The following is a 27,987-nucleotide window of genomic DNA, read 5'->3' as shown; positions in this document are numbered from 1 at the left end:
AGGGAAGCTTTCCCTTAGCTTGCCTGTGCTAAAAAATACTCCTTTCCAGACATGCCTCTTACTGAAAGTTGTTTTCTATGGCTTGCTTTTTGCTTTTCCCACACTCTTTGACTAGAGGAGCCCTGCTCTAGGAGTACAAAGGGAGGGGATACCCTAGGAAGCCACTTGCTATGCTGAAGCCCAGTGTGAGCACTCATTGTTAGAAGAAACTCGGGCTCAGAAAGCTGACTTATAAAGCAGGGATATCCGTGGTCTTAATCAATGTGTGCGTGTGTGAGGGTTCAACTGAGCAGAGTTCAGTGCAGTGACTTGGCAGCTTGTACAATGAGCCCTTCAGTAAGAGCAATGATGATTGATTGGGTTTATTAGTGAGAAACAAGGAGTGCTTTCGCTGTTCCCTAGGTTAGTTTACCAGTGTGGGTCATCCTCCATCTTTGTCCCAAAGGTTCAGGAGAGGTTGATTGCCACAGCTACTTTCTGCAGAGGGGGAAAAAAGGTTCATGTTTGTGTCAATATCTAAAGGCAAATAACCCACCATGCAGGTCACCAAGGAGGGAAAGTTGACCAGATACATTTGATCATAGCTGCCAGGAAACACTCTGGGACTATAAAGCCAATGAGATGGGAACTCTTTGCCCAATGAGATACTAAGGCTTTATTGTGAAACTCAGCATTTCCTGGGTTTGGATGGGATTGAAATACATTGAGAACAGCCGCTCCTCACAGTTGGGTGCAACCAACTTTCTGAGTGGTTGGGGGAGAGGTGTGTGCCAGTGCTTCATACTTCAAAACCTGTGGAACCAACACTTTCTAACTCTTTGTATATGTATATAGGAAAAGCCACAAGTATGTAGGCACTGCTGACTTTCCCAAGCCACGATAGGACTAAGTTAAGGCTTTCAATACACTGTGGAGTCTGCTGGCCTGCAGTCTTTACTCTTCTGAATCACTCTTGACCTTGTTTTGGGTAACAGGCTTTTACAGAAACGAAGCTCTGCTGTAATTCAGTGCTTCCTGTTCCATGGCAGGTTGGCAATAAACGGGCAAAATAAAAACAAGGTGAGGAAAACACTTCAGCCATGTCCTTTTTGAAGAGTTTGGTTCAATGCAGCATTTTGGTGAAGGCTGGAATGGTTCTTGATCAGGTACAAATCGGCTGTCCCTTTCTATATTACCTTTATTTTAATTATTGGAAAATGTAAATGAAGGGGGCTCAAGGACAGATTGGCTTACTAAATTCATGATGCATGAATTGGAATGCATGCGCTTTGCTCAGCGGGTATTGGGTTAGGTTCACAATTCTGGAAAAGCAATCAACCAGAACAAGCAGCACATTGAGTTTGCCTTGATTTTTTTAGCATGATTTAACAGGCTGTTAATCTGCAACAACACAGGAAGACATACCATCAAATGAGTAAATAACCCTGGAGCTTGGTATATTGAGTTCTTGTGCTTTGCAGGGTTTGACAGTTGTTACCTACTGAACAGAGATGGTGGCAGGATTGTTACCAAAACCAAACTGATGGAACAAGCTATAGGACAAGTCAACTCTCAAAGCACTGTTGGCACTCCCACCGTTAGCACACACAGCAGGTTCAGAACAGTGCTAGCTGACATGGCTTTGGACTTCAAAGTGTTGATTCTAAGAGAGACTGGTATCTCCCTGCTGCTGCTTGTTATCCTGGGAATACCATGGGGAGAGGGAAACAGCTGATACTGTTCTCTTCTCTGGGATGTGGGGGGAGGGATAGCTCAGTGGTTTGAGCCTTGGCCTGCTAAACCCGGGGTTGTGAGTTCAATCCTTGAGGGGGGCCATTTAGGGATCTGGGGCAAAAATCTGTCTGGGGATTGGTCCTGCTTTGAGCAGGGGGTTGGACTAGATGACCTCTTGTGGTCCCTTCCAACCCTGGTATTCTATGATTCTATGTTAGCTGACCATATTGGCTATGGTCAGCTGATATGCTGACCATATGGCTCATTTGCCCGTACAATAACAAAAGGTGGTGTGGTGTATTTTTGATAGCTGATTTATTTTCATCTTGCCTTCTTCCTAGTAGTAAAGGGAGCATGGGCAGGAAGGGGAGAGATTAATAATAGTCATGGTGCCTTTTCAGGAAAAAAACAGTCGGATAGTGGAAATGCACTTCAGACAAGTACACGTAGAATGCATACAGAAGTGCCCACACCATCAACTACCGCATCACCATGCTAATGTTAGTAGCACATGTCATTAAGCTTGGAGACAATTCCTTAATGCTGTAACTTGACCTTGGACCATCTAACTTCATTTGTTCATCATTGCCAAAGACAGGTCTTGTATTTTTAGGGCCATTTTTCTGCGTTTCTCCACCTTGCTTCGATCTCAGATTTGCTGTGGAAAGTGCATAACTATAAAGAGGGCTCATCTATAACATGGATACAGGGCAACTTGACTTGGATTTGTTCTTGCTGCTGCCCTGTAAATGACCTCTCCCACTTCAGAGGGTGGATCTCTTTACTGGTGACAGATGCCTGATATCGTGTACTTTGGCAACACTTGCATAGTTTGTCATGCCAGTAAAGTGTCTCCTGAAGTGAATCTGATTTGAAAAAATTGACAAGATTAGTTTGCAGCCCATTGTCAGTGAGAGGTCTCGCATCTGAGTTAAGCAAAAGTGGTTTTTGTGCTATGGAACTTGGAGATGATGCAGATAATTGATCCGGGAGTGTGTGGAAAGGGGGTGGGGGGAGAGAATAGGCAGTATAAAAAGTCTGAGGCTTAATTCTTGTGTGAAATTTTGCTGTGACCTATATGGAGCATTTCTTTTGGAAAAGCATGGGTTTTGTGTATTAGGGCAATTCTAGAAAGGATTTTGTCATCTTGACAGATGTCTAAAAATACTGCTTGAATCTCACCCTCATGCAGTCTTTCATAACAGTAGTGTTCAAGGTATCTTTGGGGCATGGCTTCTGTAAGGTGGGCTCCTGATCTAGTCAGCTATGCCCACATGTACAGAACTAGTGGGGTACAGTCAGGGAAAGTGATCTGGCACTGGGTACCATTTACAGTTGTGCTCTAACCCAACTCAAGGTGAACTAGACCAAGGTTACTTCTGTGCTCAAGTGCAGAGACATGAAGTCTAATATAGGAACATGGTTATGGCAACAAATTCAGTCCAATTTGCTTTCCTTCATGAAAAGGATAGCAAAGAGCAGTAGGGTCATGCAGTTCCTCTGGCCAATTAACTTAATCAAGTGAAGTTTGAGAAACAATTTTTGCAATGTCGTTTTGTTTACACACAAGACAGAGTAATAAGACACTTTCTAGCAGTCACTATGACTGTAAAAGCAATGTGACACAGGCTTTAATTCTGAATATAATCTTATAAGCAGGACAGAAAATCACTGAATTCTCAGTAAGAATCAGTACCATGGGAAAGGAATCTCCTTTGTTTAACAAAAATGTGCAAAACACACATCAGCTGGATTTTTCTGGCTTGGGTTAGAAGCAGTTATTTTCTAATTATAATGTGTATATGCAACAACACCCCCAGAGTCTGAGCCCTTTTAAAGGGCCTAGAAAATGAAAAAAATAAATGCCAGACACTTTTTTTTGATTAGTGGAAAGTCTAGGCCAAAGAGGAGTCTTCCAGTATGTTTTAAATCTGGTCAGGTCAGGGTTTTTAGATGCCTTCCTGTAGAAGCAAATTTCAGAAGTGAAGTTCCACCACTAAGAATGCCCTGGCTCTGGCTCCCTTGAGCTTCAGTCTGGAGCAGAGAGCTGAAGTATTCTGATCGAATGCATGTGATGTGGTGGGTCTGAGAGGAAGAGGCTGTGTCTCAGGGCCTAAGTCACTTGGATTTTATGGGGAGCAACTAGCACCTTGAATTTCACCTGGAGATGAATTTGTCAGTAATACAGATCATGGGTATAATGTACCTGCACCACTCTGCCTCACTCAGAAACCAGGCACCTCCTGTATCTGACAAAGTTGGGTGTCCTATGTTAGCTCCAAGTAGAGTGTATTGAGTTCTAATTCTCCTAGCTAACAGGTCATAAAGATATGGATGACTGTAGCAATGTCTGCATTGCAGAAAGAAAGATGGAGAGATTTGTGGGGGAGAGGTATTTATGGCCACTGATTAAACTTGGGAATCTAGGAGCCTGTGTGTGGAATTGTGTATACTGCCCCAAACTCTGAGCTAACCACTCTGTGGTACAAATAAACAGCCTATTGTAAACTTTTGCTCTGAACACTTTTTTTTTATTGAAACCCTGCTGTAAGGCAGAACTGTGAGGGGGGTTGGTCACAGAGACCTCCTTGGGACTGTCACCTGATGTGCTGAGATTACCTCTGAGCCTGTTTTCCCTGCCAGCTTGGGACTCCAGAACCCTGTCTTGGCTAAGCCAGACATGCTAGCCTGCTGCAACACAGTCAGGGTCTGGGCCACGCCCCCAAAACTGTAGGCTTTAACCAAAAACTGCTCAGCAGGTCACCTATCTCCAGTACCCAGACACCCAGTTCCCAATGGGATCCAAACCCCAAATAAATTTGTTTTACTCTGCATAAAGCTTATGTTTGCCCTCTGTAACACTGCTAGAGAGAGATGCACTGTTGTTTGCTCCCCCAGCTATTAATCACTTTAAGTTTACTAATAAACAAAAATGATTTTATTAAGTATAACAAATAGGTTTTAAGTAATATCAGACAGAACAAAATAATTTACCAAGTAAAATAAAGCAAAAAAAAAAAGCAGGTCTAAGCCTAATAAATTAAGAAACTGATTACAGATAATATCTTGCTCTTAGAGATGTTTTAATAAGTGTCTTTCACAGACTAGACCCCCTTCCTAGTTTGGGCCCAATCCTTTCCCCAGTACAGTCCTTGTTAGTTCCAGCTCAGGTGGTAACTAGAGGTTTTCTCATGACTGCCGCCTCCTTTGTTCTCTTCCACCCCATTTTTATAGCTTTGGCACAAGGTGGGAATCTTTTGTCTCTGGATCTCCCCTCCCCCTCCTAAATGGAAAAGCACTAGGTTTAAGATGGATTCCACCATTCTTCCCGGGCTGGCTTACACAAACACAGGAAGGCTTGCAAGTAAACAGCCATGTACAACCAATTGTCCTAGTCCATGGGAGCCATCAAGATTCTAAACCGTCATCAGTGGCCCACACTTTGCATAATTACAATAGGACCTTTAGAGTTATACTTTCTTGTATCTGAAGCTAGAAATATGATGATACATACATACAAATAGGATGAACACACCCCATAGATTATAAGCTTTGTAATGATACCTTACAAGAAACCTTTTGCATAATGCATATTCCAGTTGCATCATATTTACACTCGTAAGCATAGAATCATAGATAAGGGTTGGAAGGGACCTCAGGAGGTCATCTAGTCCAACCCCCTGTTCAAAGCAGGACCAATCCCCAGACAGACTTTTGTCCCAGATCCCTAAATGGCTCCCTCAAGGATTGAACTCTCAACCCTGGGTTTAGCAGGCTAATGCTCAAACCACTGAGCTATCCCTCCCCCGTCTTTCCATAAAACATTATGGAGTGCAGTGTCACAAGAACTCTAGGCAGTAATTGTACCACATGGGTCTTATGGATGACTTAAATAGTTTTCACTCTTACCTGTACTGAAAGGTGACCTAATACAAGAGGGGGGGAGGGATAGCTCAGTGGTTTGAGCATTGGCCTGCTAAACCCAGGGTTGTGAGTTCAATCCTTGAGGGGGCCATTTAGGGATCTGGGGCAAAATCAGTACTTGGTCCTGCTAGTGAAGGCAGGGGGCTGGACTTGATGACCTTTCAAGGTCCCTTCCAGTTCTGGGAGATGGGATATCTCCATTATAAGACATGGATCTGTTTTGAATGGCTGATGTAAATATCTGAAATCAAGAGCTTGCCCCTTCCCCTTCTTAAGCAGTCATCCTGTGTATATGACTAGTCACATACTTGTGTGTGGCTGCTCTAAACCTTTTATTTAATAAAATAAGAAGCTTGGGTGAATGTTAGACCCTCCCACTTATGTTCTTTATATGGGGAACAAAAGCTGTGTGTTCCTGTCTACCCCAAATTTTTGGTGTAGGCTCTTATTTAAAAATTCTGTCCTTTTTTCTTCTATCCTCTCCACCTTAATCCGCCCTCTACCCAAGACTTTTGCTCATTTTCCTCTTCCCCTCTTGCATCCCCTTTACCCCATTTTTTCTCTCTCCTTTTGTTAATCTCAAAAATTCATTGACTCCTGCTAATGAAGATGTGTAGTGACTTTCCTTGGCTTCAATTTTAGTGACTCTGATGTATGATAGACTGTTAAGCCAGCCACCTATTAGATCTTCACTAAGCTGTCAAACCTTGTGCCTTACTGGAAGTTGGAGAAATTGGCATAACTACAAGTGATGTCAGAGTATTAGTACAAGTTATCTCTTTATTAGGTAAAGGCAAGTTTTCTTAGGAAACCCGTTTTTAGAAGGTATGGGGGTTATAGGCATTGAAGTCAACTGTCGAGCATTGTTAAGGAAATTAGTACCTTTCTGCTTCATGATAGCAAGGATATGATCTGCAAGGAAACATATTCATATTAGGAAATGTTATTGACTTGAACACTATTTTCTGTTTAAAACTGAACCATGGTTACGTTATGTAAAGCATACTGGAATGTGTGTCCAAAACAGCTCTGAAATCAATATGGCAGCAAAAACAATGGTGAAGATTAAGAATGTCTGACAAGTTTGTCCAGTTTTAGTGTTTCCTGAATAGCAAATATGAGGAAACTACTAAATCCTTCAATAGACTTTCTGGGAAAAGCCCTTGAATGCTTACCAGTTGTGACTTTAGAATGTCTAGAGACTCAGCAGTACTAGCCTTCTGTCTGTGCAATTTCTTTCATTTGTGCACAGTCCTTTGCATTGAAGGGTTCTTGATGCTCTCACACCAAAGTGGCTTTTTAAATTTTAACCCAGTTCCACTATGGCAGTTGTCAAACTTTTCATTTGCAGACTCCTAAAATATTTCAAATAGAGGTTGCAGACGCCTTTGGAAATCTTTAGACGTAATCTGTAGACTACCAGGTGTCCACAGACCACAGGTTGAAAACCACTGTTCTGTGGTAACAACCACCTTTCACGGACCCCTTTTAGACATAGTCTGTGGACCCCCAGGTTGAGAACCACTGCACTAGGGAAACTTCTACTTCCCTAATAGAACTTTCTCTTGTCCCTTCAAAGTCACTGCATCCTCACACTCCTAAGGATTGTACCTGGAGTCAAGGCAGTTCATGCCAGACAGGTTATTGGAAAGAGACAAGATGTTACCAAAACTCTGCTAACCTGGGAGCTCAGGACTCATAACTCACAGTGAAGTAGATTTTGCTGGTTGGTTAAACTCTTCTAATAAATCTCTTCCCTACATCTCTCTCATGTGGTACATACAGTAAGCAGAGTATATAACCTCTTGAGTATGTGCTTTTTTTGACAATCCATACAAGAAGCATTTCAAGAGAATGAATTCATGATCCTATCATCAGGGCTGTTCTTAGGCATGCGCATACGTATGTAGGGCAACCGGAAATCTGAGGAACCACCAGGACCACAACTAAGAGCAGGTCGGCTCCTGCACACACCCACCGCAAGCTGCAGCCTCCTTAGGCGGGGGCCATATTCACAGAGCCGAATGCACTGGCATGGCGAATTCTGTGTGAGGCAGAGGGTATGGGGGTCTCTGTGGGGGAACTGTGACTCTCTGCCGCCGTGAGGCTTGGTATCCTTTCCTGCCTCGTCCCTACCCCCTGGGACTGCGAGCCCAGACTGGCGCAGCGTCTGCTGCGTAGAAAGCTTGGTGTGTGTAAGCAATGGGGGGGGTGGGCTTCTGGGGGTCCACAGGCAGGGGTTGTGGCTGTGCCCCAAATCAGGCATAGGGGCACCAGTTTAGTAATACTGCGTAGGACCCCATAAATCCTAAGGATGTCTCTTCCTACCTTTCTCAATTAGCCCTGTTACACTTAGGCTTAAGCCTTTCTCTCTCTAGGTATGAAACTTTTTTCTCATTTGAAATCTTTGTAAGTGTCCTTATCTCTCTTAATTAGAAGTGCCTGGTCTATGGACAGTCTTAGAACAGGAATAATTAAATCAGATGAATGGGTTCTTTGATTTTGTTTTGGCAGCAAAGTTGCTCTACACAGTATCCATAAGCTCTTTATGGGATTATTTGGTTTTAAGCTTTATTAAAATGTACACCTTTTGTAAGAGATTTTGAATTGAAACGTTAAAAATTTGACCAAGACCTCTTGGCCAGGGATCATGTCAACTAACATTGTTTTAAAATCTCAGTGGACCAGCATTGCTCTAAAATACTCAGACTCTGAGTCACTGGAGATGCCAGTTTTAGTCCTGTTCACTGAAGAAAGGTTTCTTCGGCTCACCTTCCCTCTGAAACGCTCCTCTTGCACCATCTTCCAGTTTTCACAAATGAAACACTTCATTGCTCCTAGCTCCTGCATGTCCTGAGAACTGTCTCTGCTGGGTAGACTTGTATTAGTAATAAGGCCACACATTGTTGTCCTTCCATCACTGGAGGCCATTGCATGTGCTGATGCACCCGCTAGCTCTGTCTTTTAAGACTAACCTTGCAGTCTCATCCTTTGAGAGACAGTTGCATTTGGGGATGTACAGACAAGACTTTCAGATCTTTGTACAACAAAGAGATAATGAGACTTGTAAAAAGATCAGCCACGTGCTATCAAATCTGAAAGTAAATGAGTGGTGCTGATCCTAATTCTCTAGGTTACTGTATTGTTTTCAGCTCTCATCAGTTCAGCTGATTTAAAAGAAAATACGTGAATTTTGCTTTCATGCCTGCAAAACTCCCAAACCATCCCCTTCACTTCAAGCGCATATGAGAGATCACAAGACTTATTTATCTTGCCACAAGACTCAAGGTGAAAGACTTGACTGTTAAGGGAAAAACAGTTGTGATAAGTACACACTGGCTGAGCAGTGATAAAGAACAGAGTAAACCGGGGTGTATTACTTTTCTACAAGCATTTCAGGACTGGAGAGGAATTGTCCTAAATATTCCAAGTAGGGTTAATGAAAAAGAGAAATTCTTTTCCCAAGTCCTCTGTTTCTTTTTTCCTGATATTCAGTCTAGCACTGATCTTCTAGACGGGGGTGAAGTGGTGGAAGCTCCACTGAGATTCTTGTAGACTAGACTAAGCACTATATACCATAGGGAATGTTCATAGCCCTATACTCCACTCCTCCTAACTGGATGACCTAATACAGTAGATAAGTGTCTCCTTCTCAGTTTCTACTTGAGGGGTGGTTATAGATAGGTCTTTCAAGCAAAGTCTTTAATATCTTTCTACTCTTAACATGACTCCAACTCAAGTGTTGCAAGCACTGACGAGTGATATATAAAGTAACTACATTGAAGTAGCAGGTGTAAACAATTGGGAGCCTAGGAAATCCACCTAGTTCTGTCATCTTTTCTAAAATGTTTTCAACCTCTGAGCTTGAGGAAGACAATAGACTTCACAGGAGAGCTTGTATGTTCCTTTACATAATCATAGCCTACATCTTGGCAAGTGAACTCTTGCAGGAGAATGCAGCACACAAATGTAACCAGCCACCTTCTGAGTCATAGGGAGGTAGTGATTTAAGTCAGTTTGACTGTCTCAAAGCAGGGATCTTGCTAGCTTGGTAGTCAATAGGCGGCATATACACCACAAATCTGCAGAAATGGATTTCCCACCAAATAAGTAGCCCTTAAAGATCCAGTTCACTTTTAGGTGGATACACTAAACCAATTACTACCACATAATTGCATTACTACCATTTAAACGCTCTTATTATGGTGTAAAGCAGAGAGAAGCAACAAAAGCTTGTCAGACATTTTGTAAAGAACACCTCATAAATAATGTTATGTCCTTTTAAAAAAGGACCAGCTTAGTGGGTAAAGAAGAATCCTATTGGGATATGATTGAAAATGTCTTCTCTTCTAATTTCTTTCTAATTGGAAAATAACTTTTATTTCACATCTGAAAGAGGAATATGTTCCTCTTTGATTTGTCCTAGTTTGTGTGTCACTGTAGTCAGTCATGCCAACCTTATTGTGGGTTTAAAGTAGGTTCAGCTGACTAGCATATCAGCTGTGACCTGACGGGTCTCGGACAATCAGTAATGTGAGATACATGTCTCTCCCTTGAGAATTGTCCATTTTTGTCCAATTCTCTTCTTTGGATTGCTATAAACTTATTCCCCTCCCTCTCCCTTTGACCCCCCCCCCCCCCGCCCTCAAATCCCCAAACTCCCCATGACTCTTTTCTGGCTTCGGACCTTTTGAGGTTAGAGTTCCATTAATTAAAATGATTATCCTGGACTGCTGCATGTGTAACTGAAAAATTCCCCTTGATTAGGTCCTAGCAAGGTGAGCATTAGAACCTGCAAATAGAATTTTAAAAAAATTACAAAACCACTGAATTTATTTTCTTATATGAAAGGATTACTACATTTAGGTTTTGCTTCACTTTTTTCTTTGTCCCCCATGCACTTTTTCCCCCTTCAATGTGATGTGTACAAAATAACTTTCATAGGAAAGCACTGAAAAGCAACTCTTTTGACATTTGTTGGTGTTTGAAAGATATTTTTAGTGGTGGTTTGAATGGGTGGAAATAACATTCTTGGGTTTTCTTGGCAAGTTTCTTACAACTTACTCTATACTGTAGTACAAGTATAGTACAGTGTAAGTGGCAGTGTGACAGTGGCGTCTCACAGGGAGTGAACTTAATGGCCCTAAGGAAGGAGTCAGTTAGCAGGCGGCTACGAGCACAGGTTTCTATGCAGTTTCAAGCAAAGATCTCTTGTTTGCCAATGCAAGATTCCATTTAGTTCAAAGTATCTTTTCCATACTTCTGTTGAGTGGGATGGAGCAGAATTGGGGCCCGAAAAGGGAGCAGCACCTTCTAAAACGCTGATGAAGCCACTGAGAAAATCCCAACTTAATTTTGGTAGAAGTTTGAGCACCACAACTGCAAAATATTGTAATTAATTATGTTCTATATCATACTTTCTCATCCAGAATCTCAAAAAGCTTTGCAGAGTCAATGAACCCTATCAAAGCCTCATGACACACAGTAATGTTTAATATCCATTTTACAGATTATCGAACTGAGTCAGACACAGGTTCAATAACTTCCCCAAGCTCATACAGCAAATAGGGTTGCCAGCTGTCTGGTTTTTGACCATAAAGTCTAGTCAAAAGGGGGACCTGCCAGTGTCCCGTCAGACATACTGAATGGACACCAAAAGTCCAGTTACTGTGGGTGGGAGGGTCATCAACCCGTGCTAGGCCCTGCTCAGCCAGGGCTGCCTCGTACCTGCATCTATGAGCAGGCAGGCAGCAGGCTCTGAGTCAGGCTGCAGCTCCCAGCCCTGGAGCAGAGGGGAGACTAGCTGCGGGGTGAGGGTGGGAAGAAGGTGGAGAGCAGCAAGTGATGGAGGAGAAGATGACAAGCCCAAGGAGAAGAGGTGGAGTGGGGGGGTGTCCAGTTTTCAGAAACTTGGTAACCCTAACGGCAAATTTTGGGCAATAGGAGTCAGGATTTCTGACTCCCAGAATCATGAACTGCTAGACATGTTCAACAGTAATACAGGTAACATGGCTCAGTAAGTACCTTTTTACTGCTGTCCATGGCATTAACACTGTTACCCAGCCCAAAGGCTAACAGTGGCTAAAAGTTCCTGCAAAATAGTGTTCAATAAGTTTATTCATGAGTAAGAGTGGCAGAATTATGCCCTGTTGAAAATAATGGCTTGGAGATATTGCTGTGGCATAGTGCACCAAATGGCGTATTATGTGCTCATGCTGATTTCTAGAGGCATGGGCAATCCACATACTTCAAGAAGATCTACAAATGCTCGGAACCTCTGAAAATCAGGACACAACTGGACAGTGTCATGGAACAGTTCTGTAAGATGCTGTCAAGTATTGCAGAACTCAGCATAATTTAACCACACACTGAATAAATGCACTCTGAGACTGTGTTTTGAAGAGATGTAGCTTAATTAATCCTCTAGAGGGTATAACGTACATCACTGAGATCCAATTTAGCATAACGCAATTAGCTTTTTGTGGCCTAAGGACTCTGCTTTAAGACATCCATTAGTTACCAATAGTAATACGTTTTACTTAGAAATGCAAATGTGTTTAATGAGTAGAACATAAAAATAAGATGGTACCAAAGTTTAATATAACTGAAGTGCATCAAATCTAGTATATTTCAGATCCTTCCTATTTTATATGCGAGTTAATCATCTGAAATGATGTTCAAATATTAATTCAAATCATCTGTACTTAAAGTGAGAGTAACTGCTGCCTACTTCACCTGCAAAAAAATTTTAGTGTAAAGTGATAACACTTAAACGTTCTGGGTTTGTCTTGGGTTACCTGACCTGAGTATTTAAAGTATTCCCTCTAGGTGACTTGCCTTGAAATGCATGAATATATCTGGCGAATGTCTACTGTGCTGAGGGGGAGAGAGCCGATCAGGTCAATAAAATGACAGGTCAAAGTGAAGCCTGTGCAGAATGAGAGCACTTAACTGCCCACCATTTATGTACTTCACACGTAGTTTTGATTAGAAGGAGGACAATTCTATCTTCTGGCAGCTTTTTAGGCTTCTACTTTTTTGTTTTGCACAGTTTTTTGCAAAAATAGATTTGTTAATGTCCAGTTTTTGGACTGAAACCTGAGTTGAGAGAGACTCCAGAATACCCAACAGCCTGGTGGTTAGGGCAGTAGCCTGGTTTGGGAGAGGCTTGAGTTCAGGGCCCTGCTTTACCTGGTTCAAAGTGATCTGGGATGATAAAACTCTGCTCAGAATTGGTTTTTGTTATCCCAGGCCACTGCCCTAACCACCAGGCTACAGAGTAGAAGAATATCTCTCATGCACTTTCTCTCACTCCTACCCAAAAAAAAGTATTCCTAGATACTCTTTTCAGTTGTTTTGGAACTTGGCTTTGAAATGAGAGTAACTTGGTAGAGCTCCCTCTCAATTTGAAAGTTTTACTGGTGGCTACCCCTTTCCAAAATGCAGTGGTGCAGCATGTAATGTAAATGATCCACATTATAAAACGCAGTGCTAAAGATCTAGGCAAAACTGAATTTTGACATTCTGATTATTAATTAGCCACTCATAAGGAAGGAACAGTGGCACAGGCTGCTGTATTTTGAAAGCAGTCAATGGGCTGTTCCAACCTTGGAAATCAAAATCATACAGTTGGGAATAAGATACTGCCTGGGGTCCTATCGCCTGTGGATAGATCAGAACACTAATACTGCTTCAGAATGTTGAGCGCTCAGTATGTTCTGCAGGGGCTTTTCTCAGTCCAGGGAAACCCTTTCCTAAGGGGCAGAATGGAGAAATTCCATCTTGCTGATCGCTAACAAATCCAGCATTAATACTTCAGTATGTGAAAGATAACCTCTCCTGTGGGCCTGTCTTCCTCCTGCCAGTTTATCAGGTTTTGACAAAGCTACTCCGTCCAAGCTACTCCGTCCCCTTATGAGCTGTTAAATGAAAACAAAGGGACAGACTAGACATACTGTATTCCCCTTGCATGGTGTCAAGTATCAGGGGGTAGCCGTGTTAGTCTGTATCTACAAAATCAACAAGGAGTCTGGTGGCACCTTAAAGACCTAACAGATTTATTTGGGCATAAGCTTTCGTGGGTAAAAGCCTAAGTGAGGTTTTTACCCACGAAAGCTTATGCCCAAATAAATCTGTTAGGCCTTTAAGGTGCCACCAGACTCCTTGTTGTTTTTGTAGATACAGTATTCCCACTATTTGGGGGCATCAGGTTGTTTTGAGTTTCTGAAAGAAGTGTATTGAAACCTCTTGCAAATCTAACAGTCTTATGAGGGTAATTAGCGTCTTTTGAACCTGGTTGCCCATTCTCCCTCTGTAATTTTCAAACAGTAAAATATAAAACACCAGTAATTCAGATCCACCTGTTTTACTTGGTAACCACCATTTACACTTATTCAGACCTCATTTAACCAATTTTCATTATCTTTGCTACAAGGATCTATTTTTCTTTAGGTAATTTTAGAAGTCGAGGGGGTGGAGGAAGTACCTTTTAGGAATTGGCACTGGGAGCTCAGGCACAGAAGTACCCAATGTGGCTTTGGGCATGTTTATCATCGAACAGCTCTACACTCATTATGATTAGTCATATGGTGCCCACTCTAGCCCCAGGACCATCTGCAACTTTTATTTTTTTATTTCATCCTTCTGTCTTTGGGACTATCAGAGCTGAATAATATATTAAGAGTGAGTAAGTGAAAAAGTCCAGCATGAACATCTACGTGACTGTACAGTTTTTCAGTCATTTCCTAATCCTAGTCACAATTAGGCATGCACGTAGATCATACTGGGTTTATGCCCTGGCCGTAGCCAGTTTTCTTTAACATGAGGCTTCCTATGACCTCAATAGAGGAGAGTAGTGGGACTTTCTCCATACACATTTCCCTTTATACACTTGTGTCCCTCTCACCCTACCTTAATAGTGTTACTTAGTAACACTATTAAGTGATTTAAGCAGTATATTCTGCACTGGTCAGTTTGTAGAGGAAGAATTAGTCTCTGCTGTGAGTTCTTTACAGCCTCTGAGTGTCAAAGGAGAACTCCTCATCACTGAATAGGCTTTGTAAACCCTGTGTGTGCTTGGAAGGGTTAGTGACACTATTCCAACCATAGACCTTTCCCTCCAAACCTGTGCAAAAACTCTTTTGGTTGCCAGTAATCTGATTGTGGCTTCTATTTTTTTCCATTAGAAATTGGGCGGGGTGCATGTCTGCAGTTTCCTTTGAGATAAGGAGATAGGCGCTCCTAGGCTGTAAACAAGCTAGTCAGATGTCTTCATGCTGTCTCTTTCTCTGAGCTCGCTTGGGGGCGGGAGGAGGAGAGGGGAAGTGATTTTTTTGTTCTACAGTAGAAAAGGCCTGCTCTGAGCCTAGGGCAACATTGGTCTCAGTGGTGATGTCATGTCACTGAGGAATCACTTAATTAAAAGTGGAAAAACTTACTGTAGCTCAATTTGGGAGCTGCTGAATGAAGCTGACCCTTGACACCCTGCAAAAGAATAGGCCTTGTGTTTCATTAACAGCTGCTTGGAAAGTATGTGTAACAAATTTGTTTTTGTGCCCACCACTAGGATAAAAGATGGTATTCCACAGACTACTACCCTGCCATCCATAGCAGAGAGATAAAATAGTTAGATCCAAATTAAAAAGCTGATCAATCTGATTCCATATGGATATTTAAACATTTTATGGTGATTGATTGCTAAAAGAAACGAGGGTATATTTATAATTTCTAGTGAATGGTTTTATTAGTGGTATGCAAAAACGATGCACTGCTTCTTGCATGTGCAACTTCATACCTACCGGGTGGGTTTTTAAAAATTCTAGGTTACTTCACAACTCCAGGTTTCCACAAAGGTTTCCTAACATCACTGAATTTACATTGAGCATGCACAAATCTCTCTTGCCAAATAATATTTCAGAAATAAAAATGTAAAGGGTTTTGTTGCTATGAGTGGCCCTCTCTTAAAGTGACCAGCTGTCTGGTTTTTGACCGGAACACCTGGTAGGAAAGGGACCCAGGCAGCTTGGGTCAGGACCACCAACGGGGTCATTAGAAGTCCACTTGGCAGTGCTGCAGAGCTAAAGCAGGCTAGTCTCTACCTGTCCTGGCTCTGCACTGCACCCCGGAAGCAGCCAGCAGGTCCAGCTCCTAGGCCGAGGGGAGGAAACGCGCGCACAGGGCTCTGCCCTGAGCACCAGCTCCACACTCCCATTGGCGGGGGACCACAGCCAATGGGAGCTGCGGTGGTGGTGCCTGTGGGTAAGAGCAGTGCGCAGAGCCACCTGCTGTACTTCTGCCTAGGAGCCAGACCTACTGCTGGCTGCTTTCGGGGCACAGCGTGGAGTCAGGACAGGCAGGAAGCCTGGCTTAGCCCTGCTGCACCGCTAACCGGGAGCTGCCTGAGGTAAGCCCATGCCCCTGCCCCAACCCAAAGTGCCCTCCCACACCCTGATTCCCCCCCACCCCAGAGCCTGCCGCCCCCAGTTAGAGCCCTCACCCCCTCCTGCACCCCAGCCCAGTGAAAGTGAGTGAGGGTGGGGGAGAGCAAGCCACTGAGGGAGGGGGAAATGTACTGAGCGGGGGGCAGGACCTCAGGACAGGGGGAGTGGTCTCAGGGAAGGGGCAGGGCTTGGGTGTTCAGTTTTGCAGCCAAGCTCCCCCTTGTTGCTGCCTAACAGCTGTTTGGTGGTGCTTAGTGCTTTCCAGGGGGGAGGAGCAAGGATGCAGCACACTCCAGGGAGGAGGTGGAGAAGAGGTGGGGGAAGGGAGTTGAATGGGGGTAGAGCGAGGGCAGATGCTTGGGTGGGAAGAGGCAGGGGGTGGGCAAGCACCCACCCAGCAGAGGGGAAGTCAGTGCCATAGGGGTGAGTGGTGGGCAGGAGGGTGAAGAGGCAAGTGAACAGCAGGCAGTTGGGATGAGGAGGTGAGCGGTGGGTGGGGGACTGATGAGGGATGCAGCAAGCCAGCAGGGAGCCAGGGAATGAGGAAGGGTGCGGTGGGGGGGAGCCTGAGTGGGAAGGGGGTAGGACCTGGTGCAGAGTGGGGGCGGAGCCTGGGAGGAGCAGGGGTAGACTGTGGGCGGGGCTAACGGCACCCCAATGTGTCCTGATATTTTAGTGTTGTGATCTAGTCACCCTATTCCCAGCATAGAACTTTCATGACAAAAATTAATAATTCTGGAATTGAAACACTTTGTGAATCCAAAGTGAAATGAGTGTGGGGGGGGTGGGAGGGGATTTTTAAGCACCAAAAAGAAATGTGCAATAGCCTTGACCTAAACATCAGTTTGTACAAACTCCCCCCCCCCGACAGAAACTAAACAAAGCAGCATTCAAAGTTGTTGAGTCTCCTCCAGAAACCTGCTTACCCAACTACATTGCCTTGTGGGCAGAATACTCCATTCTTCATTTTTGCCAGGGCCTAGCCCCAGCACCTCTGGGCTTTGTGCATCAATTATGAATTTTTTTGTTAAATTGCTTAAGCCCCAAGTCCTCTTTCATTACAGATTAAGCATTGAGAATGCTCCTATCCATGTCTGTGCCAGCCGACTGGTATTTGTTGCAGCTGTGCTCTGAGCTGGTTCACAATGTGTCCCCTCTGCCTGGTATGTGTGGGGGTTTCTGGAAACTTAGGAACAAATGTGCCTGAGATTTTGCAGAAAATATATTTAACATTTGCGCTTGGTATCCTGACTTTTCACACTTCAGAATGATTTCTCTAGTAAATGTTAGCTTGTCTCTTCTAGGCGGAGTGGGACAATGAATGGCCTCACCTTTACACATAGCATAAGTCAAGTTTCTAGATCTGTGGTGCTCTGAGAGCTGGGGAGCTAAGTAAGGCTTCCCTTCTTGGTGTTGCACCTCACTCCTCTGGCACTCCAACTCTAGAGTGAGGCTGGCTGGGATTACCTCACACAGTGAACTGCTTGATGAACTCTCTCTACCTGTTGTTTGTGACAATCACAAGGAAGCTCCAGAGTGGCTACTATAAATAAGACACAAGTGGTGTGGGTGAGGTGTGAATTGTGAAAAGAGACTAGCTTGTCAAGAAGACTGATAAGAGCAGTAAGCAGAAACACCTCACTAAGGCCTTGGCTACACTTGCGGCAGCGCTGCGAAGCACGAGTGTAGTCGCGCCGCCAACGCTGCGAGAGAGCTCTCTCAGCGCTGCAAGTACTCCACCTCTCCGAGGGGAATAGCTTGCAGCGCTGCGAGCGTGCAGCGCTGCAGGCGCTGATTACACTGGCGCTTTACAGCGCTGCGCTCGGGGGGGAGGGGGGAGAGGAGAGGTGTGTTTTTTCACACCCCTGAGTGCAGCAAGTGCAGCTGTGAATTGCCAGTGTAGCCAAGGCCTAAGGAAGGTGTTGGTGTTGGTCTATGCTGTTCTATGTGAGCACACTTCAGAGAGACTGGGACAACCAGAGGCTGTCGGGCTCACCTGACAGCAGGTGTCTGTGCTGCTACTTCTAACTTTGTAGGTGTTAGGTCAGGTTGTAGCCTCTCTGGCTGGCTGCTCTCATAGCTTGTAAGTAATTACTGCATGTACTACCCCACTCTTAACTTTAGATCTCTCATCCTCCAGATACTATGCAATACGACTCCTTTCCCCAAAAGGTCACCTACAACAACAGCTTTAATTCTTCATGCTACACCATGGCTAATTGTTCTAGCTATTTCTCTGCCAGACTGACTTCAACAGTTACTTCTAATAGAACAGTAACAAAGATGCAGTGTCTGAATTCATTAGGTTTTGTTACTGATTTCGTACCCTTGTGCTACCTCTCTTCCTAGAGATGCTAGACTCGTTCATATCACGCTCTGGTTTCAGTACCTTCTCTTCAAGATTTAAAAAAGACTGCACATTTCAAAGCTGCTTTTTCAGGCCTTTGGTTTAACTCCATCTTTGCGACTTTCCCAGAGTCGCAGTAACTCATTCCTGACAGCCTTTTTGATAAGTGAAGTTCTTAGACATAACCCCTTATTGATTGACACAACCTAAACCTGGCGACTAGTTTTTGGTTTGTCAGCTTTCCCAGAGCAATCTGAGGAAATCCATGTCGGAAGAACTGAGCTAAAAATAAACCTATTCAGCTGAAATTAATAGCAGGTTGCCTTTTGGGGATTTATTGCTAGTTAGAATAAACTGTCACATGCTTAACCTCAACTAATCATTTCCTGCTGGGAGATGCAACTGATAGGAAGTACACAAAGTGCCTGGATTGTTCATTTTGCTTTGGGCCTACTATCCTGTCTGAACAGCATAATCAGGGAGATGTACATTCCTTAACCCCAGGGAGAGCGGTGACCATTACCCTAAGACATTTAGATGCCCCCAGTAGCATTCATTATGCTTTCTAGAAATCCCTGGATAGTAACTTTTTTTTATTCTAAAACCTTTTATTGACTTGGGCAGTGTAGGTGGAGTTGCATCTTCTAAATACCATCTGAATCAAAGCAATCTGTTTCCTTGTCCATTACAAGTAATACCAGGTTTTCAGTAAAGAAACTATTTAAGTTCTAAATGTCTAGTATAACTTCAAATTTAGTCTGTTTCTTTTTCTGTTAATTTTGAAAGTCAGACTTGTTGCATGTTCATCATTGAATCAGTCACACTTCTGAATTACACTAGATTGAAAGTCTGTCACACTTCTGGCTCTAACACCTCTTTTTAATTTTTTTTAATTTTTTTTAGCCAGGTATGTTGCTTTCTATATCTCAAATGTGTTAAATTAATTACACAAATAACTTTTTTACTCTGTGAAGTCGTAGCATTTTGCCAGTTGAATATGTAGACGAAATTATTTATCCCAAGAACTGACCAATTAGAATTCTGATGCCTCTTGAGTGTTACTTTGAGTTGGGGCATCAGATGAGCGCCCAAAACGAAAATAGAAAACTGCCAAGATCTGCCTGATCTCCAATACAGATGAGCCCAAAGTAAAACACTGAACCCAAAGTATGGAAGATGTTTGGAGGGTAGGTGCAAATTTTGCAAGTGAATCTGAATTTTGCATTTTGAGCCCATCTTTATTTTCAGACATGAAACCAGGTAGCATGGAGTTTCTTCTGACTTCTGCCTGGGCTTACTTGAAATTCAGCCACATCTTGTTAAAACATATGAATACTAACAAAACTGAGCAGCATTCTGAATCTACAAGGAAACCTGAAATGTGGACAGTTTTGTGCCTAGGCTTTGTTAAAGTTTAGCACCGCTTTCATTTTAAATGATTCCCACTCCAATTGTCTTCTATCTCCATCTCTGTGGGTGCTTAGGACTGTTTGCATATTCTTGTGGGCTTTTTGTGTTTACTGAAACCTTTCGTGGTGGCTTTGATTTGAAAAGGTAGTCTTCCGTATAATAGAACGTTAGTCAAACGTTAGCTTTTTAGCAGTGTAACTGGCTGCTTTTGTATAAGCAATGGGAAGATTTCTTTCTTTACTGACAAACCTGACTCTAATGCAGTAGGTTGTTGTTTACTGAACTCTGCTGCAAATTCACAGTAGATGTATGTAGTGACTAGAATGTACCCAAGCTGTAAAGCTTGGATCTAGATTTCAATCCTTCCAAATGCTGAAGTTTTTTAATCTGATTTTTGGCCCATGTGTGTTCACACCCACTAGCGTGTCTAAATACTTCATACAAAAACACCTGCAAGCCCAAAAGAGCTTGCAATGCAAGGGCCTTATTCAGCCATCCTTAAATGCATTGAGTAGAACTTCAGGTCCTGATTAGTCGTCCTGACTTCAAATGGTGTGGCATGAGAAGTAAGGTATTAGTATGAATAAAGGAACATGAATCAGTCCCTAAATTATGGACTTGAGACTAGTACGTACGTACATTGGGAATGGGATGTACTTGGGAAGAGAATGTCTCAGTCTGCAAGAATAAGAGTGAGCATCTCACTGCTTGAGATGAAGATTTGTGTAAATGAACATTTAAAGTGCTAATGCAAATGTTGTCATTGCACACATGGTGGGCACAGAAGAACCCTGCTTTTCAAGACCCTCTAGTACAAAGGAATTCAAGGTCTTGAAAACTGGTAACTTGAATGGAACCCATATTCTCCTCCTATGCTGATATTTCACTTCTGCACCTAAAGGAGATATTATTTTTCTTGCAATAACTGGTGCAGATGGGGAAAATGGGCTCTGGACAGCACAACAGAGCTTGCTTGACTGTTCATTGAGAGAGATCATGAAACAATCACTCCCACTAGTGAGTGGCTATTCACAGGCATAGTCCCATTGACTTCAGTGAGTTTGCCAAGGGGTTCACAATCTTGTTAACTGGATTGTACCTCAAGGATGTCAAATACTTCTGCCCTACCTGGATTAATGCTTAGATAACCGGCACTTTGGAAATGCAACATAGAAATCAAATTCCTACACTGATGTTGGTTGTTTGAGGCAGCCAGCAGTTGTCCACCGCTGCTACAGAAAATTGCTTGGAGACAGCGAGGTAATCAAGTTTAAACTTCACATTAAGATACTGTGATCTTGCTCTTCTGATTTAAAACAGAATTTTATCCTGTAAGTCACTGACATTTTTTACAGCTGTAAGCTATTCTAATGCCTAGCTATCAAGAGTAAAAGCTATTTGGAACACCCAAACAAGTTTCTCTCTTTATAGATGGCTTGAATAGTGTGGATCTAAAAGATTGTCTTTTTCTCTTTTTTCTCCTCCCCCTCCATCCCTTTCTGTAATTTGATTGTTGTGAGAAGTCTTTTCAGCACCTTCTTGGAGAGACTAGTGCCTCGAATCCAATATTTCTAACAAGGTCATCACATTCTTCTAGTTCATACTGTGTAGGGGATGGGTATGTTAAATTGAAATAGCTTACACCAGTCATCTGGCACCACACTTTCTTTTTGAAATGTTACAAGGGCTGTGCATTCAAAACTGAATCATCAGAAATTGAGGGGGTTTTTTTCATTCAGAATTTTGTATTTAAATGGTCTCTTTCCAAGTAATAGCCTTAAATCTAGCAGAGAGTCCATTTTAGCAACAAGAATAAACAAGTATCAGAGGGGTAGCTGTGTTAGTCTGGATCTGTAAAAAGCAACAAAGAGTCCTGTGGCACCTTATAGACTAACAGATGTATTGGAGCATAAGCTTTCATGGGTGAATACCCTCTTCATCAGACGCATGTAATGGAAATTTTCCAGAGGCAGGTATAAATATGCAGGCAAGAATCAGTCTGGAGATAACGAAGTTAGTTCAATCAGGGAGGGTGAGTCTGTCTTCTAGTAGTTGAGGTGTGAACACCAAGGGAGGAGAAACTGCTTTTTTTTTTTTTTTTTTTTTTTTTTTTTTTAAGTTGGCTAGCCATTCACAGGCTTTGTTTAATCCTGAGTTGATGGTGTCAAATTTGCAAATGAACTGAAGCTCAGCAGTTTCTCTTTGAAGTCTGGTCCTGCCATTTTTTTGCTGTAGGATGGCTACCTTAAAAATCTGTTGTATGGCCAGGAAGGTTGAAGTGTTCTCCTACAGGTTTTTTGTATATTGCCATAAACCAGTTCACTAATTTAGCAGTGCAAAACTTTCAAATGTTAAGGCTTTTTATTCTGACTGTGAATATCTGCTATTGTCATGCTGCCAAACAATGGATTTCTTGGAGACTTAGAGATGCTTTAGGGCTTATCTCCATGAAAATTTTTGCTCCTGGCAATCTGGGTTGTGTATCTACTCCATACTAGCTTGCCATCCCCTAACTGACCATCTGTACTGTGCTGATGCACACTAACAATCTGTTAATGGACTTTGATCTAATCTTTGAAACAGGACCAGATTAAAGACCTGTTAATTTGAGTCAGCAGCATCCATGTTCAAGTAGAAAAGCCCTCAGACACACTCTTCTTCCCCTTCCCCTCTAGTGGTTTGGGCAGGAAACTTATCCAGCCATGTTCGTCTACTGAACCCAAATGTAAACCTTCTGGTTTACCAGGTAAACCTCTAAAAAGTTCTGTTGTGGCATAGTGGTGACATAGATATACTCATTTGCTGTACTCTGCAGCTCTTCCAGAAAAACTTGTTGTTCCTGCAGTCTGCCCTTAAAGTGAGGGCAAAAAGTTAGTCAGTCTTTGCAGGTAACAGGAAATGGGTATCCTTTCCACACTTCACCCTGGATCATCTTAACCAAATTGCTTCTAGTGCACATTCACTCCAGTAGTTTTCTGACTAGAAGAGAGACCTAGCAAATCCTTGCTGTTGCACTTGATACCTCCTTGCTATCTGAATTTCAATCTATTTGAAGACATCAGTGGATTTCTTCAGTCTGATAAGTCTAAAATGTAATTGACTTAATTTTTCCCCCATCAAGGATATCTGACCTGGTTTGAACATTTGATAAAGTCTCCAGAAACTCCAAGAGTGATCAGTGAGTTGGATGCTCAATTTGACACCCTTTCAAAGGGCATAATTTTCAGAGAGCAGATTATTCATGACTTTCTGAACATCATACCCCTGTAAAAAAGATTTGGTAAACTGGGTGTTTAAATAGCAAGGCACCCAAAGTCACTTCTCAGACCCTGTATAGGGTTGCCAGTTTTGGTTGGGCATATTTCTGGAAGTTTCATCACATAGCCATCTTTAATGACATATTAATCTTTAATTCTTGGAGACTCCAGGACAATCCTGGAGGGTTGGCAACCTTACGACTACAACACATACACAAACCCAGAGGGGTAGCTGTGTTAGTCTGGATCTGTTTTAAAAAAAAAGAGTCCTGTGGCACGCGAGCTGATTTTCAGTGGCACTCACGCTGCTTGGGTCCTGGCCACCAGTCTGGGGGGGGGGGTTGCATTTTAATTAAATTTAAATGAAGCTTCTTAAACACTTTAAAAACCTTATTTACTTTACATACAATAATAGTTTAGTTATATATTATAGACTTATAGAAAGAGACCTTCTAAAAATGTTAAAATGTATGACTGGCATGCGAAACCTTAAATTAGAGTGAATAAATGAAGACTCGGCACACCACTTCGGAAAGGTTGCCGACCCCTGTTATAGACAAACCGATTTATTGGAGCATATTCTTTTGTGTCAGTGTCCGAGCCAAGCCTACCTCTGACAGGCTCCACAAGGGGGTCAGAGGTAACCCAGGCTCACCTGAGAGTAGTTAGTTCACTGAATAACTGGGAGGCTGTTAGACAGGGAAGCAACTGGGCATGATAAAAGGCTAAGGAACTCCCACAGAGCTCCTGAGGAGAATGGGCGCTTCCAGGAAGCGTGAACTAGGCAAAAATTCTGCAGCCAGGGAGGCCTGGCAGAGACCTTGAATAATCAGGGGAGAGTCTGCAGAACTCAAAGCATTGGAGGAGACTGAGGCCTTAAAGTAGAAGGAGCTGTGACTGGAATCTAAGGAGTGGTGGTGATGGGGGGCGGGGGGTGTTTTTTTGTTGTTTTGTTTTGGGATTCTTGCACTTTATCTAGGCTCTGAGGAAAGAGCCTTTTAAACAATTGTACCAGTGCTCCTTTCAGAAGATTTTATTGAAGGGAGGTATACTGCCATAAAGTAGTGTGTTTGGCTTCTCCTTGACTTCATTGTTACAGCATGGGGGGAGGAGGGAAACTGAGGCAGGCCATAACAGAATGGTACTTAGCTGCAAGCAGGTGCTCAGGAAGAAACAGTGGCCCTTCTATAGCCGTGATTTATGATGTATCGTTAATCTGGTATATCTATGGATCCTATGGTAACATCTGTGTTTTTTTTACTGTACAAGGGCAAATTGGATACCATTAAAAATTGTATCACACACACACACACACACACACACACACACACACACACACACACACAGATATACCTCCTTGTCTAGAGAATGGTTAAATACCCCTATAAATTCAGTTTTGAAACCAAGTTTGGCTAATTCTTAGTCATCACAAGGGCAGGGTCTTCGTTGACCATGGTGGGATATTTGTCCATGTAAAGATACTCAATTTAGCCAAATTCTCCTATCTTTCCTGGTTTAACTAATTTGGTCCAAGTTTATGTAGTAGCAGTTTGCCAGCACAGAGGGCCTCTCTGGAGGGAGAGGGTTACTATTTTACAATTACATGTCACAAAACAAAGCATTGTTCTGCATGTTTAGAGAGTTAATTTATGAACAATGTAGGGGATTACTTAGTTTGCAATAGGCTAAGAAGCTAAAGTTTGGCTCCTCAAACATTAACAATGCCCAGATTACCACTTTTCTGCTGGAGTGGCAAAAGGAAGAACTAGTTTGAAAGTGGCCAGATGATAGGCAGACCTTCTGGAATGTATTGTTCCAAAGGCAGGAGGGGGAGAAGGTTGGTTTTTTGGCCCACCAACTTCGACTATGTTCTTTTTAAGGTCAAAGAACCAGCCTTATCTATGAAAATGCATGGTTTCAGTCGGTTACTATTGATTTTATTGTCAGCCTCTTTTGTGTTAATCAAGTAATGCTAAATAGGTAGGAGAGAGGCTTACAGAGCTGTTTTCAGTGGCTAGCTTATCTGCTGTCTGATAGGCTTCAGACACTTTCCATTCACGTGACTCACGTGTTCCTTTGAAAGCCAAGCTTTATCAGCATACCCTGTTGTGTCAGCAAAATTCAAGGTTTTAGAATGGTAACTTTGCACTTTTGAGTGCAGGACACAACTTCCCTTCCCTCTCCAGTTTAAACTCCCTGCATGTTAGCTGTGGAATGCACACTTTCCACATCTCTTCACTCAGCAAAGTCTCTCTATTACTGAAATGTTCCACTTTGAAACTGAACAGCCATCTGTTTCCAGGAAGCTATCTTTGCAGAGTAGCTACTCTAGCAGTTAAAATAACTTTTTTAAAGTTACTGACATGTACAAAACTTGTTCATGGGCTCGTGGAAGGTGCCACTTTGGCAGCCATGGAGAGCGGATTCTTTTGTTTCTCAATTTAAACATGTACTGGTATACTACACACACATCAAGGGCTAGCCCTATTTGCAGGGTATTCAAGGCCATAGAATACTATGCTCATTGGAGGGCCAGAGGGAGGGGATTCTAACAGCAGCTGTCTGCTGATTTAGTACGCACAGACAAACCTGAAAAGAAACCCTATCTTACATTCAAAGTAACATTATGATCCAAAACAAACTCCACCAGAAGATCAGCCATCTTGAATCTACTTCTTACTGATAGGCACTGATGGGAGGGTAAATAAATCTAGTGATCACTACCCGTTTGAATTCATTGCTGTATAATCACAATTTGTCAGAACAAGACTCTATCATTAGGAAAGCAAAACAACAAATGGAACAAGTAAGGAGAACTTGTCCTGAAGGGAAAAATGTCTTGTTTTGTGGGAAATCTGTTATGCCATGGAATTCACCCTATAAGCAGGAAACTTCTGTAGGGCAAGTGGAATTTTAAGTTTCCAGTATTGTGGAACATATGAGATTAAAGAAAAAGAGAGAGCATTCTGACACCAAAATGTGCTGTGCAATGAGCTCCCATTGGAATGGGTTCCCCATAACCTAATCGGCCTTTTCCATCTGTCTTTTCCCCCAATCCCAACAATGGGCCTCTCTTGTAGAATCCGCTTGAGAAGAAAGGGCAATTTTCACAATTCTCTGGGTGTGTAATTCAGTCTGGCAGGCACAGCCGCAAGAGAGGATGCCAAATGTGGTTGTGGCTTTAGTGATGTGCAAAACCATTTACCGAGTACCAGTCAGATCTCCTTTCACACAATCTGCTGAATGGTCAAGATGTGGACTTAGTCCTTATTGGCCTGGGATGGATTTGAACTGGCAGCCTAGGAGGTAAAGGGTCCATTATCCTAGTACTGAGCCACAGAGCCATTAAGTCAGTTTTGAGCGCCAACCAATCCTAGAGCCAGCAAGTGCTGCACAAGTCATCTGGTACAAGATAGGACTTTGCTATTTTTGTCAGATGTCAGCAGCCTCCAGGCAGCTTGCAATTGCAGGAGTATAGAGGGAGAGAGTCAAAGTTTTAAGGCCAGAGGGGACCACCAGATCATCTAGTCTGACCTCCTGTATATTACAGCCCACCACCACATCCCACACCCACACGCTAAACCCAACCCATCCACATCCTCTATTCCTGTCGGTTTAACTATGCGCTCTTTGTGGGGTAGGGAAGACAAGATAATACAGGAGCTTCTGCAATGCTGGGTGCTCTCCCTTCTGCCCTATTTTCTAATTCTGCACTGGGAGAAGCAGACCTGGCACACTGGAGAACGGGAGCCTATGCTTTCAATTCAACTTCAATAATTCTGGCTGATTTCATCAGGTAATGTCAACGTACACTTCTGTACACTGAAGGAACACCGTATTATCTAGGGTTACCATACGTCCTCTTTTTTTCCTGGACATGTCCAGCTTTTCGGCACTCAAACCCCCGTCTGGGGGGAATTGCCAAAAAGCCGAACATGTCCGGGGAAAATGGTGGCTCTGCTCCTCCCCCGACTCTTCGGCTCTGTTTAAGAGCCGAGCTGCCCCAGCGCTACCGGCTTCGGGCAGCCCCCTTGCCTCCGGACCCTGCGCTGCCGGAGCCCGGGAGGGGAAGTGCCCGGCTGGGGGCTGCCCGGCAAACCGTGAAGCCGGTAGCACTCGGGCAGCCCTTTCCGCGTGGCTGGGAGTGGAAGGGAGGAGGGGGCAGAGTTAGGGCGGGGAAGGGGCGGAGTTGGGGCGGGGCTGGGGGGGAAATGGGCGGGGCCAGGGCCCATGGAGAGTCCTCTTTTATTTGCTAGATATGGTAACCCTAGTAGTATCCCCAAACCCTGAGTCTCCTTTTGGCTGTAGAGGTTCTGCCAACTACTTTCCCTGGCTGTCCTACTGCCTGGCTCCTTGCCAGTCTTTAAAAGATACAGTACATATAACCTCTGCTGTCCTGAAAACAAAATCCAGCTACTCAAGTGGAATCTGTACAAAATTTCTAATCTTATTTTTCCAAAATAGGTTTCAATGCTTTGAAATAAATGGAGTGACATTTACCTTTTGCCAGATCTAAAGATGTCAGTTTTGCACAGCATGATTCACTTTGAATATAGAGCCAGCCACTACTGATCCAGATCAACGTTTCAAGGGCGTCACTCAAACCAAGGACATCACTTACTGAGCAGGAGGAGGGAACCTGCAAAAAGAGGAGCCTGTCAGGAATGACTTTGAAGCAGTTCTCGAAGCTATACTTTACTTTCCCACTTCTTGCAGGAAGCTAGCACACGCTCAGGGACTCAACCTAAAAACTCATCGGTGTACAGCTATCAGACACACAGTACTTACATGTGATCACTTAGGTTTCCAGGCAGTAGTTGAAACAAAATGGAACAGACTGAACAGCTGATGGCTGGCAGAGCTTTGGTATTCCCTGTTGCTGTAGCTATTTTGTGCC

General features: G+C 43.2%; 1 protein-coding gene and 1 long non-coding RNA gene across 8 annotated transcripts in view; one reads left to right on the top strand and one right to left on the bottom strand.

Annotated features, from left to right (window-relative positions):
• KALRN (kalirin RhoGEF kinase) overlaps positions 1-27,987 on the top strand; it is a 732,870-nt gene that overhangs the window by 607,007 nt on the left and 97,876 nt on the right. The window lies entirely within an intron of this gene.
• On the bottom strand, positions 399-27,987 carry LOC128845116 (uncharacterized). The gene is made up of 3 exons (XR_008446622.1): positions 27,591-27,987; positions 6,520-6,549; positions 399-477 (listed from the first exon to the last, which is right to left on the bottom strand). It is a non-coding gene; the product is annotated as an uncharacterized LOC128845116 (long non-coding RNA).

This window comes from Malaclemys terrapin, chromosome 11, assembly GCF_027887155.1.
Source record: "Malaclemys terrapin pileata isolate rMalTer1 chromosome 11, rMalTer1.hap1, whole genome shotgun sequence".
Lineage (NCBI taxonomy): Eukaryota > Metazoa > Chordata > Testudines > Emydidae > Malaclemys > Malaclemys terrapin.
The sequence above is the reverse complement of the archived record's forward strand: the minus strand, read 5'-3'. Positions and strand labels throughout refer to the sequence as shown.